General features: G+C 36.8%; 1 protein-coding gene and 1 pseudogene across 1 annotated transcript in view; one reads left to right on the top strand and one right to left on the bottom strand.

Annotated features, from left to right (window-relative positions):
- Positions 1 to 321: 321 nt before the first annotated feature.
- KCNH7 (potassium voltage-gated channel subfamily H member 7) overlaps positions 322 to 19,861 on the top strand; it is a 646,875-nt gene continuing 627,335 nt past the window's right edge. Inside the window, exon 1 of the mRNA XM_045033871.1 lies at positions 322 to 709. The gene's annotated coding sequence lies outside the window, so the exon portion shown is untranslated. The remainder of the gene's footprint in view (positions 710 to 19,861) is intronic.
- LOC109502710 lies at positions 6,914 to 7,609 on the bottom strand (annotated as a pseudogene).

The following is a 19,861-nucleotide window of genomic DNA, read 5'->3' as shown; positions in this document are numbered from 1 at the left end:
ACTGCCTTGCTAGGAGGCACCTGTGCCATTATCCCAGCAGAATTCTGTGTGTTCATACTGATGAGTCTGCTAATTTATCAACTTTAGTAAATCACATGAGACACAAGTGACACCACCTTGAGGCATCCGACCACCGGCCTAGGGGGCATAATAACTCAATGGTTCATATCATGGGGCTCTTGGTGGGGGAAAAAAATGTTACTTATTTTGAGAATCATTATCTTAATCTGTGTTTTCCCTTGCATACGCCTATATTCCTGCTGTGGTGTCTGCCTCCAATGGAGCCAGACAGGCACCAAACGAGCCACCTTCACGCTAAGGAAATCCCTTGCTGACTGCTCGCACAAGGCACATTTGTGAAGAAGGAGATCTGTGAGATTGCCAAGAGCCGGTCACAGTGGTGTAGTGTTGGAGGAGGTCACTGAAAGGACACGACCGCAAATTGACCCACGAGCTGGATCCGGGCACCTGGAAGCTCCTCACGCCCCACCCTACCTCACTCCTCCATCTTTGGAATGTTCCGCCCACCCACCATTTCTACATAAAGAGCTGTTCCAAGGACGCATCCCTGAGAGACTAAGGTGTTGCTGAGACCATCTGGATTGGATACGTTGCTCAACCCAGTTAAGGCCTCTGTATAAACTTTGAAGATGCTGGCGGCGGGCGCAGAGATCCACTCGTCTTGCTGCCGCGGTCCTCCACAAGCCTCGTAAGTAAGCTCCTTGTTTGTTCAGCCGGCCTCCTCCAATCTGGGGCGGCCTGCCTCTTTCTTCCCTCTCTTCCTGCCCGCTGTGTACCACGGGGGCCAGTTTCGGAACCGGCGAGCCCCATCAGTGGTGTATAAGAGCTGCCGTTGCTCTGCCTTGTCACTGATACTTGGCCCTGCCACTTTTGTGTGTTGGTGCGTGTGTGCGCCTGCGTAGGTGGCTTTGGGTTTGTTTTATCAATTGCCACAACCGGGAGGTGCTGCCTCATGTTTTTGTCGTGTGTTTCTCCAACCACGTGATCTTGAACGTTGTTTCCTGGGATTATTTGCTATTTATACTTCTTACTTCTTTGGTGAAGCACCTGTTAAACGATTTTGCCTGTTGATACGTGTTTTGAGTTAGTTGGTCTTAATATGTGGTATGGACATCCAAGTTATTTATGAGATATGTTTTGTAAATATCTTCTACAAATCTGTGGATGGCCGTTTCGTTTTTTTAAACAGTGTGTTTTAAAGAGCAAAATAATTCAATTCTGATGAAGCCCAATTTATCTTTGGTATTGTTCATGATTTTGTATTCTAAGAAATATTTGCCTAATCTAATTTTCTCCTAAGATTTTTTTTTTCCCCCTCCTAGAAGTATATCTTTAGCTCTTACATTTAGGTATATTATTAATTTTCATCCAATATTTATATGGTGTAGAACAAGATAGGAGGTTTATTTTTTACATATGGTTATCCAATTCAGCACCATTTGTGGAAGAGGCTACTGCGTTCGTTTCCTATTAGTGCTGTAACATATGAAAAGAAATTTAGTAGCTTAGCAAGTTTGTTCTGGAGGTCAGAAGTACAAAGTCAGTGTCACTGGGCTAAAGTCAAGGCGTTGGCAATGCCAGTACCTTCTGGTCTAAGGTAGAATCCTTTCCTTACGTTTTTCCAGATTCTAGAGGTTCTTTGGATTCCTTGCTCAAAGCCATTTCTTCTGTCTTCTAAGCCAGCAGTAGGGCCCTGTCAAATCTAGTTTACTGATTCTGCTTCTGTCATCACATTGCCATCTCTCGCTCTGAATCTTCTGCCTTCCTCTTATAAGGACTCTGGAAATTACATTGTCTTTGCCTGGAAAATAAAGACCCTTAATAACATCAGCAAAGTCCCTTTTGCCTTATAAGGTGACGTCTTCATGGGTTTAGAGGATTAAGACATAGACATCAGTTAATATGTGTGGTAAAGTCCCTAATTTCAGTCCTGATATTGGTGATTTGTATTTTTTGATCAATTTATTTTATCCACTGTTATATTTTTAAAAGAACCAGCTTTTTAATTTATTGCTTTTCTCTACGTTTTTTGGTTTTCTACTTCATTTTATAGTTCATTGACTTCTGCTCATATCACTAGTATTTCCTTACCTCTAGTTACTTTGGATTTAGTTTGATTTTTATTTTTCTAGTTTTTTAAGATAAAACTTAAATACTGCTTTGAAATGTTTCTTCTTTCCTTTAATGATTATTTAATTCAATGCTGTAAAATTCCCTGCAAGCAGTGCTTTAGCTATGTACTTCATATCTTATTATGTGGATTTTTTCATTCAACTCAAAATAGTTTATAATTTGCCTTATGATTTTTCTTTTAACTATGAGTTCTTTCAAAGTGTATGGTTTAATTTCCAAATATTTGGGAATTTTCCAGATATCTTTCTTTAAGTTTACTTCTGTTGTGTTCAGATAACGTTTTGTATGAACTCAGTCCTCTCAAATTTGTTTTGATTTGTTTATGAACCAGAATATGGTCTGTTTCGATGAATGTTCTGTGTACGCTACAAAAGAATACTTGTTCACCCAGCATGAAATAGGGTTTACAAATGTCAATTTGGCAAAGTTGATAGTGTTGTTCCAATTCATTTGGATCTTTATATTTTTCTATTAATCTTTGAGAAAATGATAGTAATATATAAAAAAGAGTTAATTACACATTAATCAACTTAATTGTTCAATTGTGACAAGGGCTCATACGTCTCAAATAGTGTTTACTTGCAAAACAAATTTATTATTTAAGGTCTCATACCATCATCAACTGCTTACAGGCGAGGCATCTTAGTACCAGGAAAAGCCAAGATCTATGATGGCGAAGGTCTTTAAAGTATGCTGATTTTACAGGCCATATTCTGTAGCTGTGTGACTAGCCTTAACTGTTGGAGCCCCATTACCATTTATGGAAACCAGGTGCAAATTATAAATCCAATTAGTATTTCTAAACAATGCTTTCAGGGTATTAAATCCTACTCTGATACAACTCACCAGCGCATGGTTATAGAATACTATTTATCTCTCAATAATTTCCGTAGCATTCACCAAGGGTCAGTAGCTCTTGAGATAAGCATGAGAGAAATCCAAACCAGATAAAATGAATCCACATTATACCAGTGAAGTGTAATTATCGATATAAGACAACAACCAAATAACACATAATTCCTGTGAAAATTTTGTCAGATTTTTGCACCAACTTAGCTATTTTCTTACAACCTTTGTCCATTGCAATTTGAACTTTATTATAAGCTTAGGATTATAGCTTTTAATAGATAACTAATTCATTATTAATGAGATCTAAGTCCTATTCAGGCCCATAATTCTCCACTGAGATTATATCACATCCTAAGCAGACTTTAACTCAGTTTCCCAGTACATTTGATCAACTATCTGTATTTTCATAAGTCTTATGTCATCTATCAAATTGACTTTACCAGTCATCTGACTATTGTATCAAATTGCAATATTATTATGAATATTAAAAATATATAAAACAAATAAGAAATTATGACTGTAGGATTTATTGCTACTTTCCAACAGAAATAACCATTTCCTATGTGCCAAATATTATGTACAATTATTAACCAAAGGCCGTGGGTCAGTGAGATATAAAGTTCTAGGTATTCTGTGTGAAGATAAGTTCCTCATCACACAGAATCAAAACAAGATGAGTTTCAAATGGAAGGAGGCTCTTAAGAAAGGCTTTTAACTATCTCTTGGGAGTATTCATGTAAAATTTAATGTTTGTCAATTGTACAATTGGGCTGTCTTATTCTGATCTGTGATGATGCCAGAGATGTTAAGAAGACTGATATAAAATATACTTCCCATTTGGAAACTTCTATTAATAAGGGGATCCATATATTTTCCATAAATGGACTGCTTGTGCCCTGGCAGTTGTATACCAGGTCAACAGGATTGCTTGTGTTCGCCTCTGTTTGAAGTAATACATTTAAAACTCCTGTTTGTGTGATGATACAAAGCTTTTTCTCACTGTTACACATGGGCATGTTGTCTTAACTTTGTTCTATTTTGTAAAAACTGTTGAGTTAAAACTCTATTATCAGACCAAACCGCTTGCAGTCTTGTGGCTACTTCATGGAATTTGAATGATCCCCAAGGCCACCTTTTCTTACAGGACCTTTTTTTCTCTAAGAACTCTCTTAATTAAAGAAAATTCCATTTATCTAAATATCCCTAGGCCTGCTCTTATTTCCCCTAAAGGTCTCTTTGATTTGGTTGTGTTTTTCCATCATGTTTGTTGTGCCCACTGTGTGCTAACTGTCCATGTGTATTTGGAAAACATACCTTATAACTAAAAATGCCATATTCCATATTTCAGTTTCTTTAAAACACTATGAGGCACCAGCAAAGTAGCAGAAGACATTCTGTCCTTCTACCTTTTCTTAACAGTTCATCAAAATTTATAGTTACACAATGATCTTCATTTTTAATATAGAATGAAGTGCATGAGGTTTGGCCTAGGAAAAGAAATTCACATAGATATAGTCCAGTTTGGGTCACAATAGTAAATATAGCCTGTACAATGAGAACCAAACAACATACATACCATATTAGTGTTCTTCCCTTTAGATGTCATGGGGATTTCTATTCTGTTCTTTTATGGAAGCGTATGACATAAGCCATTCCAATAATGATTTTGGATGATGCTATCTCCCAGGTCATGGTGTTTTCTTTTAGTAATGATGGAGAATCAGCAGAAAAAAGTGTATCATCCTTACAGGCATCTGACCCAAAACTAAGAAAGAAAATTATTATTTTGCTGTGTAAGTATTTTTCAAGATACCAAAACAGTGTTTCATGTTCCTTTATGAATAATTATTTTGTTAACTCCTTTACACTCAGTCATTAGTTTACATTCTTTCCATTTATTTTGACCTAAACTTTTCTTCCTCAAGTGTGCACCCAGGTTTAGCCACTGGGTTGATCCATATTGCTAGAAGAAATATGAATCTTGTTAGTGTCTCCCCTTTCAGCCATTCCCATTCATTTGGTGTAGGATTAGAAAAATACAGATTTATGGACTATCCCGTAAGTAATAAAGCACTTGATATTGTGGAAGTCAGTTTTGGCTTTATACATTCGAAGGCCTATGATTAAATGCATATATATTTAGGATTTTATGTTTCCCTGAAAAATGTATCTTTACCCCAGTTTTATTGAGAGATAATTGACCTACAGTAATGTATAAATTTAAGGCATATGTAGCATAATGACTTGACTTGCATTCATTGTGAAATGATTATCACAATGGGTTTACTTAACATTCATCATGTCCTATAGATACAAAATGAGACAAAACATGGGTACCTGGGTGGCTCAGATGGTTAAGTGTCCATCTTTGGCTCACCTCATGATCTAATGGTTTGTGTGTTTATGCCCCACATTGAGCTGTCTGTTGTCAGTGCAGAGCCTGTTTAGGGTCCTGTCTCCCTCTCTCTCTGCCCTTCCTCTGCTCATGCTCTCTCTCTCTTTCTCGCTCTCTCTCTCAAAAGAAAAAATTAAAAAGAAGACATTTTCCTTGTGATGAGAACTTTTAGGATCTACTCTCAGCAACTTTCAAATATACCACACAGCACTGTTAACTATTAGTCATCATGTTGTACATTACATCCCCAGGACTTATTTATAACTGGAAGTTTATACCTTTTAACTGCCTTCATCTAATTCAATTACGAATTGACCCTTTAACATTATAAAGCATTGCTATTCACCGTTTATAATATTCTTTTCTCTGAAATAAACATGATATAATAATTCCTATAGCCATTCCAACTTTGTTTTGATTTGTGCTTACATGATATGTCACTTTTGTCCTTTTACTTTTAACGTATCTTTGTATTTAAAGTAGATTTGTTATACACAACATAAAGTGAGTCTTAGTCTGCTCTACTTTACAACTGGAACACTTATGCCATATGCAATTGAGGTAATTATCAATATACTTGCATTTAAGTTTATAATCTTGCTCTTTGTTTTCTGTTTTGTCATGTGTTTTTTTCTTATAGTAGGTAAAATAATTTTTTTCTTATTTAAATTCTATATATAATATAGAATAGTTTCCTGAATTAGTTTTTTGACAGTGAATAAAAATTGCAATTAAAAACAATAAACCTTAATTTTCCATAGCCGCTTTTATTTTTTTCCTTAAAAAGAAAGCCCATTTTTTCTAGAGAGACATTCATTTACATATGTATTCTAATACACATTTTTTTTTTCCTAACATGCCAAAACATATACAACCCCCATTATTTCAGAGGAGAATTATAATGAACAGAAGAATACATCAGCTTAAATTCTCAAGGTCATCTCAAATCCTGAAAACTCCCTGGTTTCTGTGATAGGGAAGGAGTTTTGCTAGTAAATAGTTGGACTAAAATCCAGGTAAAATGCTCTAAATCTTCATCTTCTGATTCTTAATTTTTTAATATATTGCAACAGACAGTTTAATCAAATCTAAACATGTGCTAGAAAGACCTGAGAGTGTTTTATAATTTGTTTTTAAAATTCCTAGGTAGGGGCACCTGGGTGGCCTAGTCAGTTAAGTGTCTGACTTTGGCTCAGGTCATGATCTCACAGCTTGTGAGTTCAAGCCCCGCATCGGGCTCTGTGCTGACAGCTTGGACCCTGGAGCCTGCTTCGGATTCTGTGTGTGTCTCTCTCTCTCTCTCTCTCTCTCTGCCCTTCCCTCGCTCACACTCTGTCTCTTTCTCTCTCTCTCTCTCTCTCAAAAAAATAAATAAAAAAAAAACATTAAAAAAAAAACTCTTAGGTAAACTTCATTTGCCAATTTTACATTCTTCTATTTATATTTTTCTTTGTTTTGTCTGTCTTCTTTTCTTTCTACAAATTCCCAAGGACAGTCCTTAAAAAACTATTAGCCCTATTTGTTGGAGGTAAGTTTATTTCCACCGTCCTCAGGTTTGTGGATGTCTAGAGTGAATCTGATGAGGCTGATTGTCTCCTATGGCCAGAGGGGGGTCATAGCAAGTGATCTGGTACTGGCCAGGCCCCACTAGTCACAGTGCCTCCAGTATCCTGACACTAAAGCCCTTGAGCCACTGCTTGGTGTTTCTACAGAGCCACAGCACCATGGACTTCAGACCAGTTAGAACATCATCTCTTTTGTCCTGTTGAGCATAGATAGTATCACATTTTACTGGCCATATAATTTCAGAAAATAAAGATGCAGACAAACAGTTGGATCACAGGAGCCCTTGAAAGTAGACCATCCAAGTAACGATCCCCAAGGCTAATTCTTGGGGCGGTATGTAATTCTTTTTATGATGTATGTAATTCATTTTATTAGCGAGTAGGAGATAATGAGAAGTAGGGATGCTGCTCCCTGAGCTATGCTTTTTATTGTAGTCACTGTCCCCGATGTCGTGAATAGTACAGCCTACTCCATGCATCAGAGAAGTTCCAATGCCAAAGAGCATGTATGAATCTGAAAAACAACCCAGTTCAGAGGCCAAGTCTGTGCTCCAGATACATGGCAGACTCGGGAACAGATTCCAATGGGTTTGTCCAAGAGCATGAAGAGCAGGTAGGGTTGTATAGGGTGGGGCACCAAATCCATGACCCCCAAAGCCACAGGCTGAGCAGCTGCTGGGCCTGAGGGTCACCAGTCCCCCTGCAGCAGTGGTTGCAAGAGTCAGGGAGCAGCCCCAGGAGGCCAGCAGCCTTGCCTGCCTCATGCCCACAAACTCCACATGAACCTTTGCCGGGGAACCTAGGAGGTATGATCCCTGAGCTATGTGTTCTTTGTTCTTTTTGCTTCATTCCCTGCCTTCTTTGGCTTATTGAGTACTTTTTATGATCTCTTTGTATCACACTATTATCTTATTAGATACATAATAAGAACTCAAGAAACAGAACTAATAGGATGTATTAAAAGATTTATTCTGAGGAATTGGCTTATGTGATGGAGAGGGCTGACTAGTAGGCAATCTGGATGCTCAGACAGGAGTTGATGTAGCCTTGAATCTAAAATCTGTAGTAAGGACCAGCAACTGGAAATTCAGGGAGGATTCTTATGTTAAAATCTTGTGGCAGAATTCCTGTTTCTCCAGGAAACCTCAGTTTTTGTCTTAACGCCTTCAACTGATTCGGAACACATTCATCATCACGAGAATTCCTCACGTTGCCATATGTTAGCCATACCCACTTCTCTCCTGCCCCACCCTCTTCTTAACCCCTGTCAACCATAGACCTGTTCTCCATTCCCATAACTGTATTTTCAAGAATGTTATATAAATGGAATCATAACAGTATGTACCTTTTGAGATTGTTTTTTCTTTCCACTCACCATCCAGGTTTCATTATGTCAGATAATTCTAACATTTTTGTGATTTTGGTCTGGGTGTCCATCGATTGTCTTTTTTTTTTTTTTTTTTTAATTTTTTTTTTCAACGTTTTTTTTTTTTAATTTATTTTTGGGACAGAGAGAGACAGAGCATGAACGGAGGAGGGGCAGAGAGAGAGGGAGACACAGAATCGGAAACAGGCTCCAGGCTCTGAGCCCAGAGCCTGACGCGGGGCTCGAACTCACGGACCGCGAGATCGTGACCTGGCTGAAGTCGGACGCTTAACCGACTGCGCCACCCAGGCGCCCCTTGATTGTCTTTTTTATATTTATTTATGTTTTATTCAGTGTGGGATCTCCCTGGTTCTCAGTATGAGGAGTGATTTTCAGTTGAAATCTGGACATTTTTATGTTATGTTCTGAGACTTCGGGTATTATTTAAAATTCTGGTTTAGTTAACTTTTTCTGACACTGCTTCATAAGGAAGGAGTGGGGATTCTAGATGGAAATAGAAATTCAAGTTGCCCACTTGGCCTTTGTTAACAACTATGGGAGTGAAGGCTTTGTTACTTTTTGATGAACTTTCAAATCCGAGCTCCCCGTGTGGAGTCCACTCACATTGTGGTGGGGATAGGCTCATACCACTGATTAAGAGTCCTGAATCTTCCCTAGGGCTGCCATGACACCAGTGGGGAGTAGTTCCTTGTTAACTGCTGGCTGGTGTGGGATCTAGGCTGTATGGGCTTCATTAACTCTGAGGGCAGGGGATTCATTACTAGCTGATGGGAATCAAAATCCTAACTCCTTACTTGACCTTCTTCAACACCACCTCAGGAATAATGACAGCCTCATAAGAATGGAAGTCTAGCTTTGCCACTCAGCCTGTGCTGCTCTGGTTGGGCTGTGGCCACGGTTTTTTCTTTATTTTTTATTGTAGTAGATTGATTATTGTCTAAAAGTTTTTGGTCTTGCTAGATTGACTGTTCCTGGTCTCTCGGACAGAGAAAAGACACTTTTGTGTTTTGTTTTGTTTTGTTTTGTTTTATTTTTTTGTCTGCATTTTCTGGAATTTCTAGGCTATTATCTTCTTCAGCTCCAAGTCTGGGATATGAAACAAAAAGGAACTCACCACCATGTTGCCCCTTGGGTCTTTTTTTTTTTTAATTTTTTTTCAACGTTTTATTTATTATTTTTGGGACAGAGAGAGACAGAGCATGAACGGGGGAGGGGCAGAGAGAGGGAGACACAGAATCGGAAACAGGCTCCAGGCTCTGAGCCATCAGCCCAGAGCCTGACGCGGGGCTCAAACTCACAGACCGCGAGATCGTGACCCGGCTGAAGTCGGATGCTTAACCGACTGCGCCACCCAGGCGCCCCCTCCCCTTGGGTCTTGAGATCCTTGCTGGTCTACCTTCTGCTACCTTTCAAAGTCTTAAAGTATTACACATGCACACACACACACACACACACACACACACACACACACACACACACACATCTATCTATCTATCATCTATCTATCTATCTATCTATCTATCTATCATCTATCAATCATCTATCTATGTATCTTTCTATCTATCTACCATCTTAGTTTTCTAGGGCTGTCATAATTAAGTACCACACACTGGGTGGCTTAAACAAGAGAAGTTTATTTTCTCATGGTTGGGGAGGCTAGAAGTTTATGATCAAGGTGTCAGAAGGTTTGGTTTCTTTCTCAAGAATTGTAGATTGCTGTCTTATCATTGTGTCCTCACATTGTCTTTCCTCTGTGCATGTTTGTGCATGCATATGTCTGGTGTTTGTGCGCCCAAATTTTCTCTTCTTATAATGGTACCAGTCAGATTAGATTAAGGCATAAATTCACATATACATGATTTTTGTTGTATTTAGAGAAATAGGGAAAAGTACGTGTACTCCATCATCCCAGAAATAGAAGTCCTCCTTGTTATTGGTTTTAATGTTATCACTTTCAAGATCTTATTACATTCTGGCCTCCATTAAATCTAGTGAAATGTCAGCCATGGTTTTTAGTTGTATCTGTCTTTGTAATATACATTGTTTTTTTTCTTTTGGTTTTCAGCAGTGTAAATATACATGTCTAGATATGGTCTAGTTTGTGTGATACTATTTTGCATTTGCTGACCTCTTTGTAGTTTATATTCTTAACAAATTTTGAAAATTTTCAGCTCTAGTATCCTGAAATACTTTTTCTATCCCATTTTCTCTTCACGTCCTTTTGGAACTCCCATTACACATCACAGATCACTTGTTTTTTCATCACAGATCATTGAGGCTCTTTTGTTTTCTTGTCATTTTATCTCCATTTTTCACATTAGATCATTTCTGTTGAACATTTTCTGCATACATTGATCCTTTCTTTGGCCATCTCCAGTCATCTGTTAATCCGTTTTAGTGAATCTTTTATTTCAGATATTGCACTTCTAAATTCTAAATTCCCATTGGGTTATTTTTATATTTCTCATTCCTCTGCTGAGATCCTCCATATATTCACTAATTTTGACAATAGTTTCCTTTTGATCCTTGAATATGCTTTAATAGCTTAAAGTTCTTTTTTGAAAACTCCACTTCTGGGTTATCTTGGAATCTCTTATTGACTTGTCTTTCTCCTAAATATGGGCGACATTTTTTTTTCTCATGTAACTAGTAATTTTTATTGTATACTAGATATTGTAGATAAATACAGAAACTCTAGATTCTACTATCTTTCTCTGCAGAATGTTGATTTTTGTTTATCGGACTGGTTGGCTGTTAAACTTGAACTGTGGAAGCTGGTTTTATACATTATTAGAAAAGATCTGGGGGCATTTGGGAGGCTCAGTCAGTTAAGCGTCTGACTTCAAATCAGGTCACGATCTTGCAGTCTGTGAGTTCAAGCCCCACATTGGGCTCTGTGGTTGCAGCTTAGAGCCTGGAGCCTGCTTCAGATTCTGTGTCTCCCTCTCTCTCTGCCCCTCTCCCATCCGCGCTCCCATGCTCTGTCTCTCTCTGTCTCTCAACAATAAGTAAACATTAAAAAAAAATTTAGAAAGGAAAGATCCGTTTTGATTTTATCTTTGTTCAAGATAAGTATTGTAGTACTAGTATGTCCTTGATAGTCTTAAGACATGATGGTGTGGTATTTCCCTGAAAAGAACCGAAACTCAAAATTTTATCTTCCTTCTGTAGGAAGAAACTGAGATTTCTGCCCATTGAAGTCACCCTTCCACTTGATGTTTTTCACTATTATCATTAGAATGTTCTCCATGCATGCACAGCTTAGGGAACAGCCAGTAATTTGAGGATAGTCATACATAGATTTGGGGAATACCCCTTCAGTGTCCTCTTTCTTTCCCCTAGGGTTTTTACACTCAATTTTCAGCAACTCTGGTAGCCCTAATTCTGTTCTGAGGCTGCAAGCCCCTGAGACAACAATTTTTCGGTTGTGTTCTAGTCACCTCTTGCCATGTGGACTGGAATATGCTCTAGAAAAAAAAGTGGAGCTCACTTTAAGATATAATTCCCCTTAATTTTATGTGTCTATTCATTTGCTCTCCCATGCCTTCGAATAGTTATTTTTAAAAATATTTTGTTTGGCATTTTTATTTGTTTTCTGGGAGAGGGTTAAGTTATACCAGTTACTCTACCAAAGCAAACTCTTTAAATTTACATTTGTAAATAAAGGAAAACAACTTATTAAAGAATGGTAAGAAGATAGAATGAAACCTAAATGATAGTAATTTACTGATTTCTTAGGATGATGCATGAAAAATGCCTTCCACTGGGTCTTTGGGTTTTAACAATCTGATTTTGTTTTTATTTGAATAGAGGTTAGGGATATCAAGTAGTTCAAAATAACAATGAAATAAATTGACAAAAACAGGAAAAAAAATCAAAGAAATATAACATTTGGCTTTGTAGTTCCATTCTAAAATCTGATCTTTAGACTGAATCTCACACTAAGTTTGCTAAATCTAAGGCTTCATGGAACAATGTCAGTTCTTATAATCTAAGACTTCAAAGAAGAAATAGTAATGAACTTTTAAATTTTTTATCGGATTCTTGAAAAGTAAGATTTTTCCTCTTATGACTAACAGAATTATTTTATTAATAATAAAATGCCAGGCAGTGATCTTTGTGTGCTGCTTCATTTGGGAAGCATGTGAAAAGAATAGGTTTCTTAAGGTTTGCCTAGAGACTCTTAAATACAGAGAACAAACTGAAGGTTGATGGGGGTGGCGAGATGGGCTAAATGCATGATGGGCTTTAAGGGGGCACTTTTCGGGATGGGCAGTGGGTGTCATATGTAAGAGACGAATCACTGGGTTCTACTTCTGAAGCCAAGACTATCCTTGTATCTTGCAATTTCAGGGCAGTTTTCTTTTACTTTCACACTTAATTTCAGGAGTCAAAATTAATTCCTCCTCATAGCTATCCTTATAAAATTTGTTCTAGCAAACAGAAGTAAATGGAAATACAATTATCTTCAAAGAATGAAATAATAATCATCTTAGCCTAAACATTGAATTTCCCAACTATGCCCACATTATGGCCTGCCTTTTCTATTATTTAAACTTGGTCCTTTGTTCTTAAGCTTTCCTTTTCTTACTGTGCTTGCAAATCAATGGAAAGGCTGCCTCTCGAAAGATTAAAAAGTAATTTTCTGGGAAAACACTTTTACATGATTAAGCACTTCTTTTCAAGGTAAACATTAAGCATTATGTGCACAATTATAGTTCTTTAAGCTAAGCTATTATACCCCATCGGGTAAATCTTTATTCATACTTTATTTTTTTCAACCCAACATTGTTTACCAAATAGACCTGAAATATTATGCAATTCAAGTTTGAAATGCATGTTATCTTGAAAAAAATCAATGTTAATTGAATTGGTTATACATGAAATTTTGTTTGCATTTTTTCTCTTTTGTTTGTATATATATTTTTATTTCTAACACTTCTTCCTCCCTCCCTCCCTTCCTTCCTTCCTTTTCCTTCCTTCCTTTTCCTTCCTTCCTTTTTCTCTCTTTCTTTCTTTCTTTCTTTCTTTCTTTCTTTCTTTCTTTCTTTCTTTCTTTCTTTCTTCCTGCCTTCCTGCCTTCCTGCCTTCCTGCCTTCCTGCCTTCTTTCTGATTTTTATCTGAAATACATTTAAAATATTAACAGTAACTCAACATGGTACTGGCCAAGAACTCTTTAGCATTGGTCAGTTTGATCAGATATTTGGATTCTATCTCTCTATGTGGATTTCTGTCTGTAAAGATGGGAATGAGTGTTTATTAATATTTACATATAATATGTATACTTATGTGTATTTCTCTTATCTTTTGATCATATGCCTTTCACTTTCCCTTTCTCCCTGGTTTCTGCCCCCTCAATCTATCATTCCAATTTCACGAATACTTATTTTGCTAGTGACCTTTTTATTTCATCATACTCTGTGAGTAGGTGTTCATCACTTGTGTCCTGTTACAACACAGGTCTTCCTTTCAAATCCAGTATTCGTCAGATACGTTTTCCCTGTTTGTCAATCTGATAGAGTATACTGGACTTTCTAGTGTTATTTTGTATTAGATTGGTTCAAGAAACAAAGTAAAGGCATGCATTGGATGAGGACACATTGTGTACGTATCCAACTATGCGCTCCTTTGGGGAATTGTTATGTCAGGTTTTCAAGTTTTTAAATATTTATTGTGCTTGTTGCTGCTTCTGCTAAAATGTATTAACAATTTGCAATAATTTGTACCCTGTTGAACTCTTACTGAAGTATATTGGATACAGAGGAGTATAGTTAATGTTTTGGCTCTTATCTCCTGCTAGGTATATTAGTGACTGTTCTGATTTAAAATTTGTAATGGTTTAATACATATTTTATCAAAGACATCTAACAACAATTGTGCTATTTATTTTTAACAATTCTATTAGTAAAATTAAACAACTGCAAAGTTTGACTGAACATGTCTTGATTATATCACATATCTCTGTCACCTGTAATCTTTGCTCAGTTTTGAGTTGCATTTATATAATGTGACTGAATATTTTTATTAATATGTTATATTCATTATTATGTTATTAGTAATACTGTATTGAATATATTTATGAGAGTTTTCATGCAAATGCCATAGCAATATGGCATTTAAAAAAAATTTTTTTTTAAATTTTTTTTTTTTAACGTTTATTTATTTTTGGGACAGAGAGAGACAGAGCATGAATGGGGGAGGGGCAGAGAGAGAGGGAGACGCAGAATCGGAAGCAGGCTCCAGGCTCTGAGCCATCAGCCCAGAGCCTGACGTGGGGATAGAACTCATGGACCGTGAGATCGTGACCTGAGCTGAAGTCGGGTGCTTAACTGACTGAGCCACCCAGGCGCCCCATGGCATTTTATTATCTGTAGCTTCCTCAGATTTAGGGAGGGGAAGTATACTCAATTCACAATTATTGAACACCCACAGGTACATACCATTTGTTGTAATCTGTTTGTCACAATTCTGTCTGCCAGAGGTAGAAACACATTCACCATCTTTTAAACTTATTGCATCCTTTAAACTTATGGAAACATTTAAGAGGCTATGTGTTTCAGGCAATGCCAGCAGCGGTTCAATTAAAAAATTACACTACTAGATGTTTGACATGGTGTACACTCTAGATTATAGTTAGATCTCATATCTTGATTAAAGGCCTAATCTATTCCCTTTGCATTGCTTCTCTACTGTTCTGTGTTGCCTAGGATGTTAATCCCAAGGGGACAGAATAATCAATTAATGGTCAAGGGACCAGGAGTGGCAACCCTTTTGGAGTACATTTTTTAACATTGGTGTAGACCAAAGCACTGCTGATTTACACAGTTTGTTTACTCTTCTAACCATATGAGCCTATGAACCACAACTATGGTTATGCCTTAAAATGAATTATTCTTTCCTACAAATACCAGTAGTCTCAAGTGAAGTAAAATTTCTTAGTGTATAAGGCCAAAGATGGACAGTACGTGTGGTAAGAAAGGGTTTTCCATAGTTGAAAGTTATCAAAAGAAAAAGAAGTTCTTAAAAAAAGGTTTGGCAGATGTGAAAAATGACTATTCGTTAGTATTTCTAAACAATTCTTAAGAAAAAAATGATAAAACTTCTATAAATTCAAATTTTAAAAATAGGAAAGAAAGAAGTTAGAGTTTCTGTTAAACAGAGTTAGAAATTAGCATCATCCTTACCAGATCATCAGTCATTCAGCTTCTGTTTGCACTCACACAATGATGAGAAACTCATTATCCCATGAGCATGCCTGTACCCTTAGACAAATTATCATTTTAAAAATATTTCACAAATTTTTATTTGTGTAAAATTTCCACATATCCATAACTTATGAGAATTAAAGACTAAGAACAAGCTAAAAATATTATGCCTTATCATTAATATAGTTTATTATCTGCTTTTGTTGAAAAGTAAAATTCTTCTCTATTTCTAGCTGCATAAAGACACCAATACTAAATAAATCAGAAAGGAAATAAGCAATCTAAGACTGGGACTTCCCTATTTCATTTAGGTTGGGCTTGTTTTAAAGTTAAGGTGAGGTTATATACCCCCTTTATTGTGACCTTTCTTTGGATAAAGAATTCCAAAATTTTCTATCCCTTTACCAAATAAGTATAAATATACTAAATGTTAAGCCTCTTGCTAAACAAGTTTTAAGAAGTAGCTATAAGTGTATTATCAATCTTGAAATCTACCTTGTGGCCTTATTTGTTGGCATGTGTGGACAGATAATTTCACTTGGCTCAGTTATTAAACACTTTTTGCCTACTGTTGTAAGTCTCTTTTACCTTTCTTAACTGATTTAAAGTGACTTTGCAGTGGTGGGTCACACAGTGTGCTGAAGTGGATTATATTGTTCTCCCTTCTTTGCTCATTGCCTTTCATCCATTATTCTCTAAGTATCTGTTCTTTCTTAGAACATTCCAGAGGTATTCTTGTTGGGATTTCTAAAAGGTTCTCCGTAAGTAGCAGTATTCTTTTCTACCCAATTCTGAATAATTTAAGAAGTAAACACAAGAATGATAGCATAAGTCAAAATACTGCCTTTTTATTGATAGTGAGCAGATTACGGTAGGATATTTAGGTTCGTTCATTTGGTAGACTAATATCTCCATCATCCCTGCCCTGTAGGTTGCTGGCAACCCTGAATAATTAGACCAGGCCACCACTCCAAAGAGGCAGCCGCCCTGAAGCAACAGGGGAATGTGTGTTTATGTAGCAGACAGCTTGCTCCCAAGAGGAAGGAAGGCAGAGGTGAGCCAAGCATGCTTGGTTAATCACTTCAGATTTACCCATCACATAAATCATCTTACCTTCCTAATGACAAAGATAGGTGAACAGTATGTTGAGAAAAAATTCCTCCTCAGGGAAGCCAGGAATGGGAGGTGGGGAGAGTGTTCCCAGTTAACGTACTCAATGAAAAGAAAATAGTGTGGGGAAGCTTTCTCTACCGTTCACAGAAGCTTCAGAGCACTGTTTTGTTCCAAAAGGCTACTGTTCCAGAGAAATATCAGATGAGGTTAAAAAATGTTAGTTTACCCTATTTTTTAACCCTATTTTAGCTAGTTTCTTCTCTAGGTTATAAAATTTTTTTTTCTTCTAGGGGCAGTCCCAGGCACCCAGAATTCCTCAGTAAGTGCCTGGTATTGCCACTGTGTTCCAATACTTACACTTCTGTAGACACTTACTAATGGTAAATTATTTCCTTCACTATTTCCTACTAAGACTGAATTTTAAAAATCTCTAGTTATTTATAATGAGTTATTTCTATCATGACTTTCTTAGAGCATGGGAAGTTCTTAGTTGTTGTAGATAATTAGGCATGATACAGAGAGCCAGCCAAGAGTCTTGAGAATTAGCTGTAGATGTCATCTAAGTCCTTTGCTCAGGGTACTCTCAAGCCAGACCTATCCTAATCTGGCAGCTCTTTTGACCCTTCTATCAGGGTCATAGTACAACAAAATTGTATCTATTCATTCAGCTTTATAAACTATACTGTTTAAATCATTCCCATTTTTTCTACTTATTAAGTTTTTGATCGTTACTAGTATTTTAAAATCTCTCATTGCAGTTGTATTTCTGTCAATGTCACATTGGATTTAAACATCTCAATATATATCTCTTCATTAGTGCTTATACCATTACTAATGTAAAATGACCTGCTTTGACTGATCTGTTTTACTCAGGGAAGTTGTCTTTTGCTAGTAGGACAGCCCTGCCTTTGCTTTGCATTCTTCGTTTTACCTTTAGCCATTGCACATCCTTTCATTCTTAGATTTCTTTTTCTTTCTTGCCTTCTTTCTCTCTCCCTTTCTTTCTTTCAATATATTTTTAAGGTGATATATTTATTTTCAGAGAGAGAGAGAGAGAGAAAGAGGAAGAGAGCAGGGAAGGGGCAGAAAGTGAGAGAGAGAGAGAGAGAGAGAGAGAGAGAGAGAGAGAGAATCCCAAGCAGGCTCCACGCTGTCAGTGCAGATTCCAGACGCTAGGCTTGACTTTAGGAACTGTGAGATCATGACCTGAGCAGAAATCAAGAGTCCATGCTTAACTGACTGAGCCATTCAGGCTCCCCTCCCTCCCTCTCTTCCTTCCTTCCTTCCTTCCTTCCTTCCTTCCTTCCTTCCTTCCTTCCTTCTTTCTTTTCTTTCTTTCTGATATTTCTTATGAACTGATTATCTTTGCTTACTTATTTTTAAGCTATCTGAATTCTTATCCCAGTGCACCAGACTTTATATTCCCTGGCTCCTCAGTAACTTTCTGATCTCCTGGGCAGATCTGATTATCTCACTGTCATAGCTACACTGGTCTCCTTGCTGCTCTTTGAATACTCCTGACACATCTTCTCTTTAGTATGTACCATTGTCTACCATATTTAATGTTTTACTTAATTTATCTTATTGATCATCTGGCTCCTTTGCTAGAATGCATGTTCTATGAGGGAAGACATTTTTGCCTGTTTTGTTAACCACTCTACACAAAGGACCTAGGATACTTGTGGACTGAATGAATTAAACAAATAGATCTGTATTTTAAAGATATAATACTTAATTTTGGCATGAATTTCTCTTACTTTGTGCTAATCTAGCTGTTCCTTTCTCTAAATAAGTAGTTTTATCTGCTTATTAACTTCCAGAATTGTTTCAAAGTTAGCCATATGCTTTTTAGCTATATGAATGGTTTCCTCAAAGTTTTTCTGTGAAATTCATAAGCCAACATTATGCTGTGAAGTGTGGAGATTAAAATCAAAGCCTTGCTTTGATACCTCTCAGATGTGTGACTTAGGCAAGTTGTTTAACTTCTCTGTGACAATTTCCTTATCTACAAAGTGAGAGTGCTAATATTTTTTTGAGAATTAAATGAGTATATATGTATATATGTGTATGTGTGTGTGTGTGTGTGTACACATTTACAGTCCCTGGCACATCTTAAATACTGTACAGTTGAAAACGGTTTTCTTAGTCCATTTGGGCAGATTATACCAAAGGTCACAGACTGGGTGCTTTAAACAACAGGCATTTCTTATAGTTCTGATAACTGCAAATCCAAGAACCACATGCTGGTATATTTGATGTCTGGTGAGGGCCCTCTTACTGTTTTATTCACCTTCTTCTCCATGTGTCCTTTCCCATGGTGGAGATCAGACAGAGGGCAAGCTGTCATGTCTCCTCTTCTAAGGCCACTAATTTCATTCATGGGGGCTTCACCCTTGTGAACTAATTACCTCCCAAAGACTCTACCTCCTAATTCCATCAAAGTAGGGGTTAGGAGTTCAGGAGATGAATTTTAGGGCCCTTGGTCAGTCCATTGAAACATTGTGATTATCATGAAATTGTAAATATCTGGAACAAATAGTAATATTTTTCTCTTCTGTGTGAAAGATAAGAGAATAATCTTTTGTTCACTGGTGTTTTCCCATTCTTTGTTTCTTTAATCCAAAAATATAACACTGTGTTCTCCTTCTTCTTTTCTCTTGCTTTAATAAATATTTGGTTTACAAATACTTAATTTTACATAGTGCTAGCCCACAGGCTAAAAATAATAAAGTAGACATGATCATAACGGTATAGAGTTTAGTGAGAAAAGATACAGTAAAGAGGTGAATACATAAAAATAAATGAATATATCAAAAAACTTAAGCAAATATTTTAATTATAATAAACCCATGCTGTGACAAGAAATACTGGGAAAGAACCTTGGTTTCCAGTTGTCAAACAAGGGCCTCTAAGGTGATATGACTGAAATTGAGAACTAAACAATGGAAAAGCCTGGGAATATTGGCAATAGGGAGGCAGGAGGACCAGAAGGTTCCAGGCAGAAGCAACTGAATGTCCTCATAAGGATATTCATGTTTAATCTTCAAAAATCCCAGAATAATACATATTCTGTTTTTATTAACTTAAAGAAAACTTTATTTCATAGTTTCCTTGTAAATTTTTAGGCTAAGTTTTCTTTAGTTATAATTTTTTTTGTTCTATTATTTCTACTGATAGTGTTTAAAATTTCCA

This window comes from Felis catus, chromosome C1 (genome assembly GCF_018350175.1).
Source record: "Felis catus isolate Fca126 chromosome C1, F.catus_Fca126_mat1.0, whole genome shotgun sequence".
NCBI lineage: Eukaryota > Metazoa > Chordata > Mammalia > Carnivora > Felidae > Felis > Felis catus.
The sequence above is the reverse complement of the archived record's forward strand: the minus strand, read 5'-3'. Positions and strand labels throughout refer to the sequence as shown.